Genomic DNA, 14,731 nt, shown 5'->3' with positions numbered 1-14,731 from the left:
GCCTGCATGTACCACACACTTACCGTGTATATACACTTTGTAAGTACAGTAGTGTTTCTCATTAGCTACAGTATATACATACATTAACCCACACCTGCCTGTAAGTACTAAATACTTATATCGTACATTGTAGTACAAAATTAGTGCCCGAAAATAGTATCATTTACTAATAGTACTAAGTGTATTTTGTTAACTCTTAACACCCCACCCTGGACTAATTTTCAAACCCTGGCTACGGCCATGCACATATCTAATTCTGATACATGCAATGACTATCCATTATTACATGTAGGCATTTTTGTCTTTATGTACACAAAAAAATCTTTTCCATTGTTATTGTAAGGTTAAGGTAGACGATAATGTTAATGTAGCTGCAAAGTTACTTACAGTCAGTTGAATTTATGTTAATGGATCAAAACAATACAGTGTTAGTAGATATAACGCAGGCAGTCCACTAATATTTCATGTAACACAAAGGGTCTGTGGTGCTACAGTATAAAACATTCATTTCAACATGAATTTCTTTTTGCCCAAAAACTGAAGCCAAGTGAAATGTTTGAAACTTGTAAGAAAAGTTGAAATCAAAAAAAGTATATTTTATATCAAAGCCTGCATTTGAACAAACGAACAAATCTAATGAAAGAAAGATCGGTTTGCAGCCTCGCTCTTGCACAGCTCAGTTGATAAGCCTTGTGTTGAGAGTTAAGCCTCTGCCGATGCACCACTGCCATGTCTAATATATCACACAGCAAACTCAATTAATGAGCAGCCAGGCTTCAACACTCCCGAAACACAAGCTTAGTTGGACTCCTTACAGGTTTGTTTCACAGCATGAACCACATGGCTCCAAGTGCTGACCGTATCAGCTGTCCACTGAGCATCAGGAGTGAACATGGGGTGAATGAAAGAGAAGTCTGTCATCCCACAGTGCCTGATACATCTTACGATCTTCAACAGACTCTTGCTCGGACCATTTGATAGTGGATTTCACTCAGTTGTTAAAGTACTGCATGACTTGAGTTCTTATGAGGTGGAACATGTAAAGAACAACTACTGGACATTTGTATGTTTTGTGACATCATTTTTAATGACATTAAACACACATAAATAAAATTAAGCATATTTAACCCTTTAAGGTCACTGTTAAAAAATTGAAGTGAAAAGCACAATACAAGTAAAAAAAAAAACTTCAAAAGTAATTGTCATAATATAAAATAGAAAAAATTCCCAAAACAACATCCCGTGGCCGTGACTTCCATAAGATTTAGCCTAAGAAAGAGTGACTGAAATAGTTGCCGTTTAAGAAAGTCGAGACGTTTTCACAAACCAAAAACAACAGCAAAAAATACAAATGCATTTTTTTTTAAAGGGGACATGTCACAAGACTTTAAGATGTAAAATAAATTGTTGGTGTCCCCAGAGTACGTATGTGAAGTTTTAGCTCAAAATACCATAAAGAAAATTTATTATAATATGTTAAAATTGACACTGTAGGTGTGAGAAAAAATGTGGCGTTTTGGGTGTGTCCTTTAAAATGCAAATGAGCTGATGAAATTCAAACACTGATCGCAATGATGGTGGTTTGTTGCAATTGAAACTCAATTGTGCTGTCAATTATTTTCTCTCTCTATCTTTCGCTCCGCATTAAATGGCTGTGTCGTGGTTGGATAGTGCAGATTAAGGGGCAGCATTATTATAATAAGATCTCCTTCTGACATCATAAGGAGAGACAAATTTCAATTACCTATTTTTTTCACATGCTTGCAGAGAATGGTTTACCAAAACTAAGTTAATGCATTTTAGGAAGGATTGTTCCAGTGCACCTATATACCCATTGTAGAGGTGGGAGGTGATAGAACAAACACCCCAAAATTCTCGGGCCAGCATCATATGTCCAAATTTCAGTCAAAACCGTTCTATTTCATCATAAACAATCTGAAAACAGGGCTTTAAGTGTAAAATACCGAACTTGTCCTTTAAACATGGAAAAAGTCAGATTTTCATGCCATGGCCCCTTTAACACTTCCCTGTTTTATTTATATATTTATTTTAATTAAATGCTGGAAAACTAAACCACTTTACTGAAAAAAAATGCCTTCATAAATAGCGAAAGCGATGTAAAACATAAAAGCCAAACTTTCATGTTTCGTACAAAACACGAATGGCACTTTGAAATGTGTAAAGCTTGTGAGTTGAATGCATACGGTGGCAAGTCTCTGGAGGACGCTTTGTTGTTCTCGTTTCTGTGGAAAATAACCATTTGAGATTTCTGTGAAGTAAGGTAACTTGCTTTTCGATAGCAGTCATGATTGTTGAAGACAAAGTTTCACATCTGATGTAACTAAGCATCCAGCCGTCGTATGCGATTGAGGACTGCGTGAAATAGCATTAAAATCAGTACATTCAGTAGCATTGGCCAAGAGATTTTATGAGCCTTGGAAAAGATCAACCGTGTTAGACTCTGTCATAAGAGGCATCAGCTAGCACAATTTACAACAATCATAACCGAACACGTACACCGTGTTAAACATGCAAACATATGAAGTGTGCTGCTCAGGAAAAAATGATTTTCTTCAAATGATCCAATCAAAAACGGCATTTACTGCATGAATACATTTACTGTACAGTATTTCTTTAACATGGGCACTAATGTGAGTAACAGCTATTGTAGCTACTTTAAGTAGAGAATTGGGAGAAGAAGGAACCAGCTTTGTTTAATTCAGTTTTAAATCTTAACATGCACAGATCAGCACTTCTGTCTACAGTATCTTGTAAGGAGATGTAAATAATGCAAGCTGCTCACTTAAAGTACTATCTCTGGAGATATGCTGCAATGTGAAATCCATTGTTCGAAACTAGGAAATCTTTATATCATTATTAGCGGCTTACTTTTGCACTGGTTTAGGGCTGGAACGACGCGTCGACGTAGTCGATTACGTCGATTACGTAATTACGTCGATTTGCCGGAAATGCGTCGATGCGTCGCACTGTTTACATTTTGAAATGAAGGCGGCTTCAGCTCCAACCGGGTGATACAAGTGTTAGACCAAACAGACAGAACGCGATCAAAAGTGTGGGAATACTTTAAGCAGAGACCAAATAAAACACATACTGTGTAAAACTGAAATGGCATACCACAGCAGCGCAACACCTGTGTATGATCATCTTAAAAGAAGAAAACCTGGAGCTCTCCGACCTCAAAATGACGAGACGTCAGCGTAAGAATTTGAACTATTACAGTAAGTTTTTATACTTACTCTATAAATAGAATCAATACATATTGTGCTTAATACAGCTGCGTTTACATCTTCGTTTAATACGAGCTGCGAGACGCCTGACAGACGTGACATTGCATCGCTTCTGGGCAGTATGTTGAAACAGTAAATAAAGAGCAGGACATGTTTTTATATTAAGAAGTTATGAAATAATAAGTTACTGTCACATTGAGAACTGATAGGCATGTGCCCGCGTGCACTGAAAGCCAGCTGGCAGTGCGGAGTTCCCAATGAACGTCTTTTTTGCGAATATGTGCGCAGATATTACAGAAGCTCGTCTTGTAAGGTATTCCTGACATGCGTTTATTTAAAGTAACAGCGGCGTAAACGCTGTTTATAAAATATTAGAAGATCATACTAACTGAACTTGTTTTTTACCCGGAAGTTAAGAAAAGTTAAATGTTAAAGTTAAATGAGAATGCAGTACTACTAATAGTTATAATATTAACAGTAATAATATAACCATTACATCTTATATAAGGGTTCATGAATCACAATGAACTTATTTTTACTTCAGTCTGAACTAATGCTGAGTTAATGCATGTACTAATCATAAACTAATGTTTAAAATATTAATATATGCCTATTTTATTGTTTAAGGTGAATAATGCCTCTTTTAAAGTGACACTGCCACTTTATTTTTCATGTTGAAAATTTTGGTTTGTGTGTTTGTTTAATTAAGAAAATGCTTAAATAAAATGTTGGCGTTAATGGCAGATGTTACATTTATTATTTGTTGGGGAATTATATGTATAAAAAAATCATTAGACTATTCGATTAATCGAAAAAATAATCGATAGATTAATCGGTTGAAAAAATAGTCGATAGTTGCAGCTCTACACTGGTTTTAACCTTTACTGGTTTCAGCTGAGAAATGAACACAATCAGAGAATCAACAGATTTTACTTTAAGACCTGAAATTTGTTGCCTATGACCCTCAATTTGAGAAGAACATACAAATCCAATTAAACTTATTTTTACTCCAACCAAGTGAACTGACTTGAACAGCGGCAACACCGTTATAGGGTCTACAATGGGTTACAATACCTTGGCATTTACATAAATCTTTAATTGTGCCCTGTCAGTCACTTCCATTGTGCAGTGCGGCTTCTGATGTCAAGCATGAATAAGTAAAGTCCTTAACTAAGCTTTTTGTCCCTCTGTTAAATGTCGTGCCCTTGAGACATTCCCAGCTCTTGTTATATTACAACCAGTGGGTGACTCAGACGTTCATGCAGAATGTGCATTATAAGAAGGAAGGTCTCATCGAGTGTCCCGCCAACAGTCTGCTAACCGACCATCTGGTTCATATTGCGCACAAATCTGGAAATCACTTTTTCAATCATGAGCTTCAATTTGATGGGTGAATTCTACATGACGTTTGGTTAGGCGAAAGCATTAATAGAAAATAATCGAAATACCAGCGAGTATTGGCCAATGACATCTTACGTGTACCCAAAGTAAAGAACATACTGAGTCTGAGTTTAGTCTGGCGTCATTTGATTAATATACAGAACATGTGAGAGGTCTGCTGTTCGGTTACTACCGCCATAATCAATCTGGTTTGCTCCTCCATTAAAAGCTTTTTGTCAGAAAACCGCCATATGCAATCTGTGAGCTCAAGTGTCCGATGACTACTTAAAAACTCTTGCCATGTGGCAAACCCCTTCTGTGGTTTTTACAGGGTCTCGGAGGAAGTATCGTTTTAAAGATAAATGGGTGGTGAAATTGCTAAGGGACCTTTAATGGCGAAGTGACAGCATAATCCACACTTGCATTTTCAAATGGCACAACGGGATGTTTTTAGCATTCCCTTACGGTTTAGCGTAACGTTTAAATATGCACGCAGAAAAAACATCAGCACACTTTCACCGAGGTGCACTTATCAATCCGAAAAAACTTCGAACATCAAAAACCATTATGCTATTGATTCGCTATTTAAAAGGTTGTAAATCGGACATCTTGTCACAATATGATATTGATTCTCTATGATAATCATGTACAGTTTCATTTGGATTTAAAGTATTGATTTAAAGATATTTAGACAGTATCCAACACAAAGTTTTCAGCGTCTGTCTTTTCACTGCTACCATGCATGATTTCATAATCCCCACATTTTCGTAGCAAAAATCAAATATATCTTAGCAGAAAGTTGAAAAATGTTGCATCTACGTCACACAAGTGCAGCCATGTCCCCTGTTGCCATGGGAACGTTATGAAGTGGCGTAATTATGTGATGTGAACATCAGTGGAAAGCTGCAAAAGCAGCAAAGCAAGTTCCCGCAATTTTTGCAAGTTCCCGCAATTTCATCGCATAAAATTGCATTAATATCCCGCATATTACAAATGAATTTTTAAGAAAATGTGCCACAAGATCAAGGGTTTTTGCCCGCAACAATCACAAAAAAATGTGTTTTTCTGGAAGGACTGATATATGATGTAAACAAAGTCCTGCAAAGGGACTCCAACCCCAATCAAACACAGCTGAAGCAGCTAATCAAGGTGTTCAGAGTTGCTTAATAATTACAGACAGGTGTGTTGGAGCCGGGTTGAAACTGAAGTCTGGAGGACAGTAGCTCACCAGGAGCAGGGTTAGAGACACCTGGCCTATACAGAGATCTCATTTAATGACAGTTCTGCACATCTATGAGGAGAGACTGATTACACGTTTAAAATCTTTAACAAATCCCTCAAGTTTCACAAGGAAAGCCGTAAGAAGCAGATGGATGTGCCTCTGTATGTGTGTGCGCTCCTCAGCTGCAGAGCGAGATACGCAGAAACAGAGATGAAAAGGCACATGATTTGATATACGACCCCGCCTATTCCTGGCCAAATTACAGATATGCCGATTTGCACTAGACTAATATTATCACAGGACCTCGGTGTTCAGCGAAATATGGTATGTCATTTGCAGGGGAATTTTTACTTTGCAAATTACAGACATGGCCGATTCGCACGGGATTAAGATCACAGACAACCTCCGCAATTATTACAAATCAAATGAGGTCCCCAGATAATAATAATCTTGTGCGAAAAGGGCTTTAGTCACATAGTTTTGATTCTCTAATCTGTTTGTGATTGTGCATGGTGGTATTTGGGAGTTGTGTGAGAAAAATAAGCAGATTTTTTGAAAGTCAAAGTGTCATTTTCTGTGTTTCTAAGCTTTTCTGTTTTCAGTGTGTGTGAAGCAAACAAAAAGTAAATCACTGAAAATTCGAAAGTGGAGCTTTGGCGGAGAGATTGACAAATGTTTTGGGAAAATTATTATACTTGACAAATGAGAACTGGTGTTTTGGCTCCTGTCTGAACAACTTTTGTTGTTGAGAAATGTAACTCTCCAAATTTGGTCTAATAATTTATTATTTACAAAATGTTACAAAATAATAAATGAATACTAATCGTATTAGTATTGTCATATGTTCATTTCAGTTTTTCCATGGTACCATCGAGCCTGGACTTCTGACGCTGTAAATAAATCTAATGGCGCTTTTCCATTGCATAGTACCCCACGGTTTGGTTTAGTTTGGGTCGAATCAGCTTACTTTTGGGGGCTTCTCCATTGGATGCAGTACGTAGTACCCAATACTTTTTTTTGTACCACCTCGGTTGGGGTTCCAAATGATCCGAGTTGATACCAAATCGTGACGCGAAAACACTGTAGATCACTGATTGGTCTGAGAGAATCGTCACTACCACGTCATCGCTATTATGTAAAAGATTAGCTTTACCTCAGTGCTAGCTTACACGTTATCATCTGTGCTCTGCTATAAGTTCCCAAACTCCCTTTTAGCGATGAAAAACCACAGGTTGATAATCAGGGACACCAAAACAGTTTTTTTCCAGACTTCCAGTTTGTGGCAAAACATTCGCGACGAGCACGTCAGCATTATATACGTTTAAATGCAACTTAAATGAGGCTCAGCGGAGCGCCATCAACTGACCCCACGGATGTTTGAACAGAAACTGTCATGTGAGACATAGGTAGTGATAAACGTGATCTACAAACATCTATTTGTGGTGGCCAATTTTAATTTTGTGGCAGACTGAGAAATAAATAAATGTATGGGAATGTACAATGATGTATGATGTCACAGCAGTAGGCAGCGCAAATATAACGACACGCCTATAATCCCTCCCACTCCGAAGTGTTACTAAACTCAATGGAAAAGCTAACCAAGCCAAAGTAGGGTGAGCTGACCCGACCTGACACAAACCAAACCGTGGGGTACTATGCAATGGAAAAGCGCCATAAGAGTGATGCGAGTGCCTGCTGCAGTCTACTTCCTAATGTTCTGCTTTGATCACAGATATTTTCACTTTAAGTGCATGAAAAGAAAAGTCGTCTGCATTTATCTGTTAGTTTACAGACTTTCAGACAGTCTAACAAAGACTTCATCAGTCAATTGTATTCTTTAGAAGTGCCAGAGGGATAAATTCCAGGCCACGAGGCTTACTTAGGCTTTGTTGTAACTTCACTTCATAAAAATCCATTATGTGTCTGTTTTTACACCTACTGCTTCAGTTGAATGTGTGTTACAGTTATTGGCTTATTAAAGCATTTCAACAGAACGAGCACAGAAACACGAGGTTAGGCTGAATGAAAAGCAAATGCCATCCCTATACATCGCTTGAAAGACTGATGTGGCTTTTTAAGATGCATGAATATATTTAAGAGCACTAGAACAGAGCCACTTACAAAATGTACCACTTTAAATGACCTTGTCCTGAAATATGCACTGAAATCCAACAAATGGATGTATGTGTCTTCATTCACACCTGTGAATGATGTCGCATCACCTTAAACTTTTTTCATCGGGTCCTCATTTGATGTCACCGGCCCCTCAAGTCCTATTGCTCCGAGTCGGTGACATCATCTTTCATTGTTCGGGTGATGTGAGCACCGAAGCTTTCATTTATCTGTTTCACCCCACGAGATTAAATGCACTTTTCCGACAGGGTGCTAGACAGGACGCTAAACTAATAACCCATAAATCTGACCATGAGAAGAAGTCATGATTAAAAAGTTTGCAGAAGCCTCAAGGCTCAGGGACACCGAGAAAGTGGCCTACGGGGACGAGCAGAAGGGGCTAAAGGCGCCTTGTGTAATTCTGTGGCTGATGAAAACTCCTAATGCCATTTCTATCTTATCAAGGTCCTCTTCTCATTCCCGGCAATAGAGTCATCGTGTGAATGCTAATGTGGTGGTATAAGGGCACGCTAGACTTCTATTAAACAGAAAGAAATTCACCGCACACCTGAGCTGAGTCAAACTCCTCATCAATTACAGCACTGAATCCCCAAACTCTCTTAATTCTCGTCCTGCCAGGCTGACAGATTGACAGTAAATTGACTTTTTATGATTGTTAGGGAAGAGAGAGCTGTGATGACGGGAAATATACAGAATATTGAGCTTTTTAATGTTTTTGATGTCATCTTTTTATGAGATCAAACCTGATGCAACTCTAAAGCCCTTCGGGATTCTCGTCCCTGATTTTTAAGGTCAACATGAAACGCTGTTCGTAACCTTACTGGGGAAGGTTTTCGGAAAATTAGCAGTATTTGTGTCAAGGATTTGCTGGTTGGTTGAAATGATTAGCTGGTTAGTTGAGGCGGTTTGCTCCTCCTTGTACACTGTAAAAATTCCTTGTTGCACTTACGGCCAGGAGCCATATCACCCTGTAGCCTAAGACTGGTTGCACACTAAGCTAAGTAGGGTTGAGCCTGGTTAGTACTTGGATGGGAGACCTCCTCAGAAAACTAGGTTGCTGCTGGTAGAGGTTAGTGAGACCAAAACCCCATTCACATAGACCTTTGGTCCCAGAAAATACCCGTAAAATTGCCAGACAAGCGTCTGTGTGAACACAAACTCCCGTTAATCTTCTGGGATCGTTGCCGGAAATAGGACCTAGTCAGATACACGGAAAACCCTCTGTTTGAACAAGAAGCCGAAAGAATGCCGTAATGGGCGTGTTGTAGTGAGGGCGCGTGCATCATCACAACACAAGTTATGGTTCAGCTCCTTAAAACAAGAGATAACATGCATATAAACATCCACCACGAGAAATGTTGCAAACTATTAAAGCAGTTATCAGGAAATGATAAATGAGACTCATAAACAATGACGTACGTGCCGTAGTGAGGACGCGCGTGTCATGGCAACATGAAGTTGGTTCAACTCTTTAAAATGAGGGATTTACAACATTCATGAAGAGAAATGTCAGCAAACTGGACTGAAGCAGATATCAGGTAATTTAATAGCTTGTCACTTACTGCGTTGAAACGGAGATCATTCAGCAGCATAAAAGAATATCGCGTCACATGCTCATTTGAGCTATAATAAACGAAGATGCCCGCGCGTCATCCCAACAAGATATATCGTTCAGCTCCTCAAAATGCGGGTTTTAAATGCATATAAACAATCATGATGAGAAATGTCTGAAAACTGTATTAAAGCAGAAATCAGGGAGCTTGTCAAATATCCACTCTGAAGCTGAGATCATTCACCAGCATAGAACTGTGCGTTCACGCGCTCCTTTATAATCTTATCATAAACAAAAATGCACGCAAGTTGTTTCTGAAGAGAGAAATAATAAATAATATGCAAACAAAACAATGTCTGTGTGAAAAGGGCTCAAGTGTCCTTACAGCTGACTGGGACACTATATTGTCAAAAGGTCCTTCAGATGAGACATTAAACTGAGGTCTTGACTCTCTGTGGTCGCTAAAAATCCCAGGATGTATTTTGAAAAATAGTTGGGCTGTGCCCTGCATCCTTGTCCAAACTTTCCCATTGGCCTACTAATCATCCCTCATTTATTAATGGGCTATACCACACTTTAAAGGGGACATGTCGTGAAAATCTCCTCATTGCTTATCAACGTAGAAAATGTGAAAAAGATCAACCCAGTAATTTAGTTTTGATAAACCATTCACTGCAAGAATGTGAAAAAATAGGTAATTGAAATTTGGCTGTCTTTGTGATGTCAGCAGGGGATGACACGGCCCCTTAATCTGCACTATCCAACCACTGCACGGTTATTTAATGCAGAGGTCAGCTCATTTGCATTTTACAGGACACACTGAAAAACAGCACATTTTTGCTCACCCCTACAAAGTGGCCATTTTAACATGCTATAATAAATTATCTAGATGGTATTTTAAGCTAGAACTTAACATACGTACTCTGCGGACACCAAATATTTATTTGACATCTTAAAAAAGTCTTGTGAAATGTCCCCTTTAATAAAATGCAGCTTATGTTACTTTAACTTAGGAAATTTACAGCATTTTGAGGAGTTGCTAAAAAAACACTTGAAATAACTTAAGCTAATTCAACTTTATTTCTATAATTTATAGCAACTCCTTTAATCCAGAAAGTTTAAATGAATTGTAAATTCAAGTTAATTAAACTTAAAAATGTAAGTGCAACATTTTTTTTTACAGTAAATAAGGGGTTTTATCATTGTTTAAAATGTAAAAATACATAAAAAAGCTAAGCTAATATAAAAAATCTAATAAATAAATATTACAATTGAGGATTATTGGTAGAATGTGCTTTGGCGGGCAACTCACAGACTGTTGGAGACCACTGGTGTAGATGCTTTAACTTTCTTATTCTCTGTAAAAGGCAATTGCAAGGCATTGTTGATCATTTAAAAGCATCTGTGTATTCCAATACAAATCTATATCTAGCGTTTCGTTATATATAAGGGGGCGACTTGGTCCTATTGCTTGGAAGACATTCAATAATGCAATCAATCACATTTAAAATTTAATTTGTATTTCAGTAGCTTTCATTAGTGTCATTCTCCAACAGAGCATAAAGCACATATACATTAATCACATTAAAGCAGGTTTTAATTAATAATACTGTTAAACGTAACATAATGGCATAGCAGAATCTTTCTGTATCTAACACCCCACCTGATCTAATACCACATACTGGTAGTCACTATAAAATACTGTTATTAAATATAAAAGATAAACCAGTCAGGATCGGTGTCTATGGGATGAAATCTGCTTTAATCCGTATGAACATCAATGGAGTACGAGTTCTATAAATGTTTCTCCAGATACAGTGTTTCCGCTATATGCATTCAACCGTGGCGGCCCGCCACGCCTAAAACATCCCCGCCACGCCTGCGGTTGTGGATAGAAGGGATACAGCAAACGAAATCTCGCCGGATGAGGACTGTTTAATCCTAATCCTTCACCCAAACCCACCTCTAAACACAACATTTCACAGGATTGTAGGATGTATGTGTATCTTATGTAGCCAGAGCCGCTGTTTTCATCCTAAAAATCCTACCTCCAAATCTAATCCTAAACTTTTTGGCATTTTCTGTATCCCTTCTAGACAAAACCCGCGGCGGAAGCTCGCAAAATAAATAAAGCTATACCAAAATGTCCGCCTAGCAAGAAAGAAAAAAATTCCTTTCTGGATTCGCGTTGTTTACTCATTTATAAATAAATCTCCTAAAATATCATAATTTCCCCCATGGGTTTAGTTTCATGCACAAATAGATTTAAATCAACGGATGATGATTAGGCTACGTCTCTGTTTTGAGAAATAATAATAAAATAAATAAGCCTACACGAAATATGTTATAATTATCAGATTGACAAAACGAATAAAAAAAGTATTTGAGTTTCTGTTCTTTTTTTGTGATGCGCTGTTAAACCAAAGCAGCAGAAATCACGTCATGTTTTTAATGATTTTAAATAAGCACAAGGTTTTCTCCTTATTGTGAGTTTACATAAATAAAAATACACAATTTACAGATTCGAATTTTATTTTACTTTTATCTGTCTGGCAATAAATTAAGGGTAATTTAAGTTGCAAGGTCATCACGCGTATGCTGTTCACAGGCGCATGTACACGGACGCAGCGCGGGGCTGCGAGAAATGACATTTCGATTAAACATATTAAGAGGTTTTAGGACATTAATTTGTAATCACTGTACTCATATTATCAACTTATCTGGCCATTAGTTATTCAGAATATAGGCTATAAGCGCAGCGCGCTGCTGACCGCTCAGCTGTCAGTCAATCTTCTGTGCTTTAGATCGACACTCACAAAGTTTCACATTAAATGATAAGATGTTTGTCCAAAAACAAAAGGCTAAATACTGAATACAACTCATATAGGACTGCAAGACATTAGTCGAATCTGTTTGGAAGGAAACTTATTCCCGTGGAAGAGAAGGACGTTGGTAATAAAAACTGGAGGCAGACGGTGAGACTGTTTCATCTGTTTTCAGACGAAACAACAGGGTCGGGGTACCCGCGGGTGAAACTTCTAATATTTGATGTAACGGGTGTAATAATATTAACGTGTTATATGCGTTGTAGATCCAGGTCGGGACTCAATATGCGAGCGTGAACTGCGGGTCTAACATCCAAGAACAGAATTCGACTCGATTCCGACAGGTAACAGTTTTTAAATGTCCCCGTGCTTATTTGTGTTTAAGATCTGTCTGCGAAGAGCATAAAGGTTTCTATAACTGCGCGATTTGCAGTATGACCAGGTCGGGCTCTTTATGTCAAACAGCCCGGGTGTGGAATAAATTGCTGCAGATGTCGGGTGTTCTGTCAATCACAGCGGTTCGGATTATCAGACAGTACTGTGCGTGACTTTGCAACAGCTCTGTAACGCTAAACCCGAGCACGAACTTGCACACTACATTAAAACTACAATGAAAGATCCGTATGAAGCTATAAAACTTACGTATTTTTTAAGGAAATACAGTTTAGATCAAACATAGAAAAGCAATATGCTATAAATATAAGGAAAAGTAAATGACAGCATGAAAATGATAAAAAACACATGTTAGTTTACTGTAGCCTATTTTCTACATTAAAAAAATAATGTACATTTATAATCATCATGGGCGCCCCCTGCCGCCACAGCTGGAAAAAATCCTAGAGGAAACACTGAGATATGCTTCAGCAAAAAAATTGTTTCAGCACCAACTATTCCCATATCTAATATTATCAATCACCTTTCAAATTCAGATCAAGCCGCTTAAATCGAACCTGACTAAATGCATTTTAAACAACAACATTTTTAATTAAGTAAAAGGAGCTAAGGGATGTCAGAGTACAACTGTAAGACAACGCAATCTCACAGCAATCCATAACTATATTTCATAGCGGCTAATTCATACAGTCTTCAGTACGATCTGCTTTCACCCTAGTTACTTTGGGTTTAGAGGTCGCTTCACATCTTACAAAATCTTTCAAAATTGCCACCTCGTAAAATAGCATGGGCGTCGGAACCATTATACGTGGGTGGGACAGGACCCACCCACTTTTTAAGACCAATGATAATGGACCCACCCACTTTTTCTCTAATTTAGCGCATTTGTCTGTTCACTTATCAAAGCGCTGTTAGTCCAAATCCATTCCACTAGAGCAGGGATCCCTAACCTTTGCTTTTTTACACCGCGGACCCGTTTCAGCTTTTAAACATAATTCGCAGGGGTGAGTGGACGCTGAGTTGCTGTTCGAACATAGTGCTGAAAAGCCAAATTTGCTTAATGTTTTAAACAGAAGTAAATGTCAAACAACCATGCATTAGGAAAATTTATAACTGCTTTATTTATAGTATATTTTCTATAGACGTGTAAAACCATATTATAGCGGATTATTTTACTTTCATTGTTTCACGAGTTTGCCTGCCCATTTAGTCTTAATAATTAACGGTAAACGAACTTAGCTTGCTGTTCTTAAAGGCAGCTCGAACCTAAGGTCGGACTCGAGCCCCAAGTTCAAGACACAGAAGAAAAAAAGGAGGAGATGATGAGGAGAGATGCCAGAAGAATTGCGTCTGTCGCGGAGGCACAGAGACTCCCGTTTTGCTTTTAATGATAATTAACACAGCACTAAATGTGGTTCCTTTCAAACGTTAAAAGTGTAGGCTAATCGTTAAAATATTATTACTGCTGTAAAATAGTTTATTTTGATTATGGTCCCACGATCGCTGGATAATTTTCAAGTTTTTTTTTACAGAAGCCTGCAATTACTTTTCATTCGCGATATGAACGTCTTCACGTATTGTTATTATTTGCGAGGTACATTTGCAGAATTCATAAAGTCATACCTCTGTTTAATCGATTGTGTTTTAGAAGTACACATGCTCAAACTCTTATGACAGCATTGTTTCCCGACGGATACCATAAAATAAAGTGATCTCATTTCCAGAATCTCACATTTATATTTCTCCAAGAGAGAGAAAGAGAAATTGGGTATAACAAATAAAAAAGGTATACAAAAGTTGTATCAGTTTACCTTCATTCGTTTTTCTTACCTTTTATTTCCTCAAAATAAAAAATAAACATTGTAGCCTACTGTCAGCAGAGTAGAGAAAAAAAATGACACAGAGAAAGATAAATGAAACATGACAGCTGTCATTATTTGCAAAATATTTAAAGGGCTATTACCAGAATTTCGACCGT

This window comes from Paramisgurnus dabryanus, chromosome 9 (genome assembly GCF_030506205.2).
Source record: "Paramisgurnus dabryanus chromosome 9, PD_genome_1.1, whole genome shotgun sequence".
In the NCBI taxonomy this organism is placed as follows: Eukaryota; Metazoa; Chordata; class Actinopteri; order Cypriniformes; family Cobitidae; genus Paramisgurnus; species Paramisgurnus dabryanus.
This window is presented reverse-complemented; position numbering follows the sequence as displayed.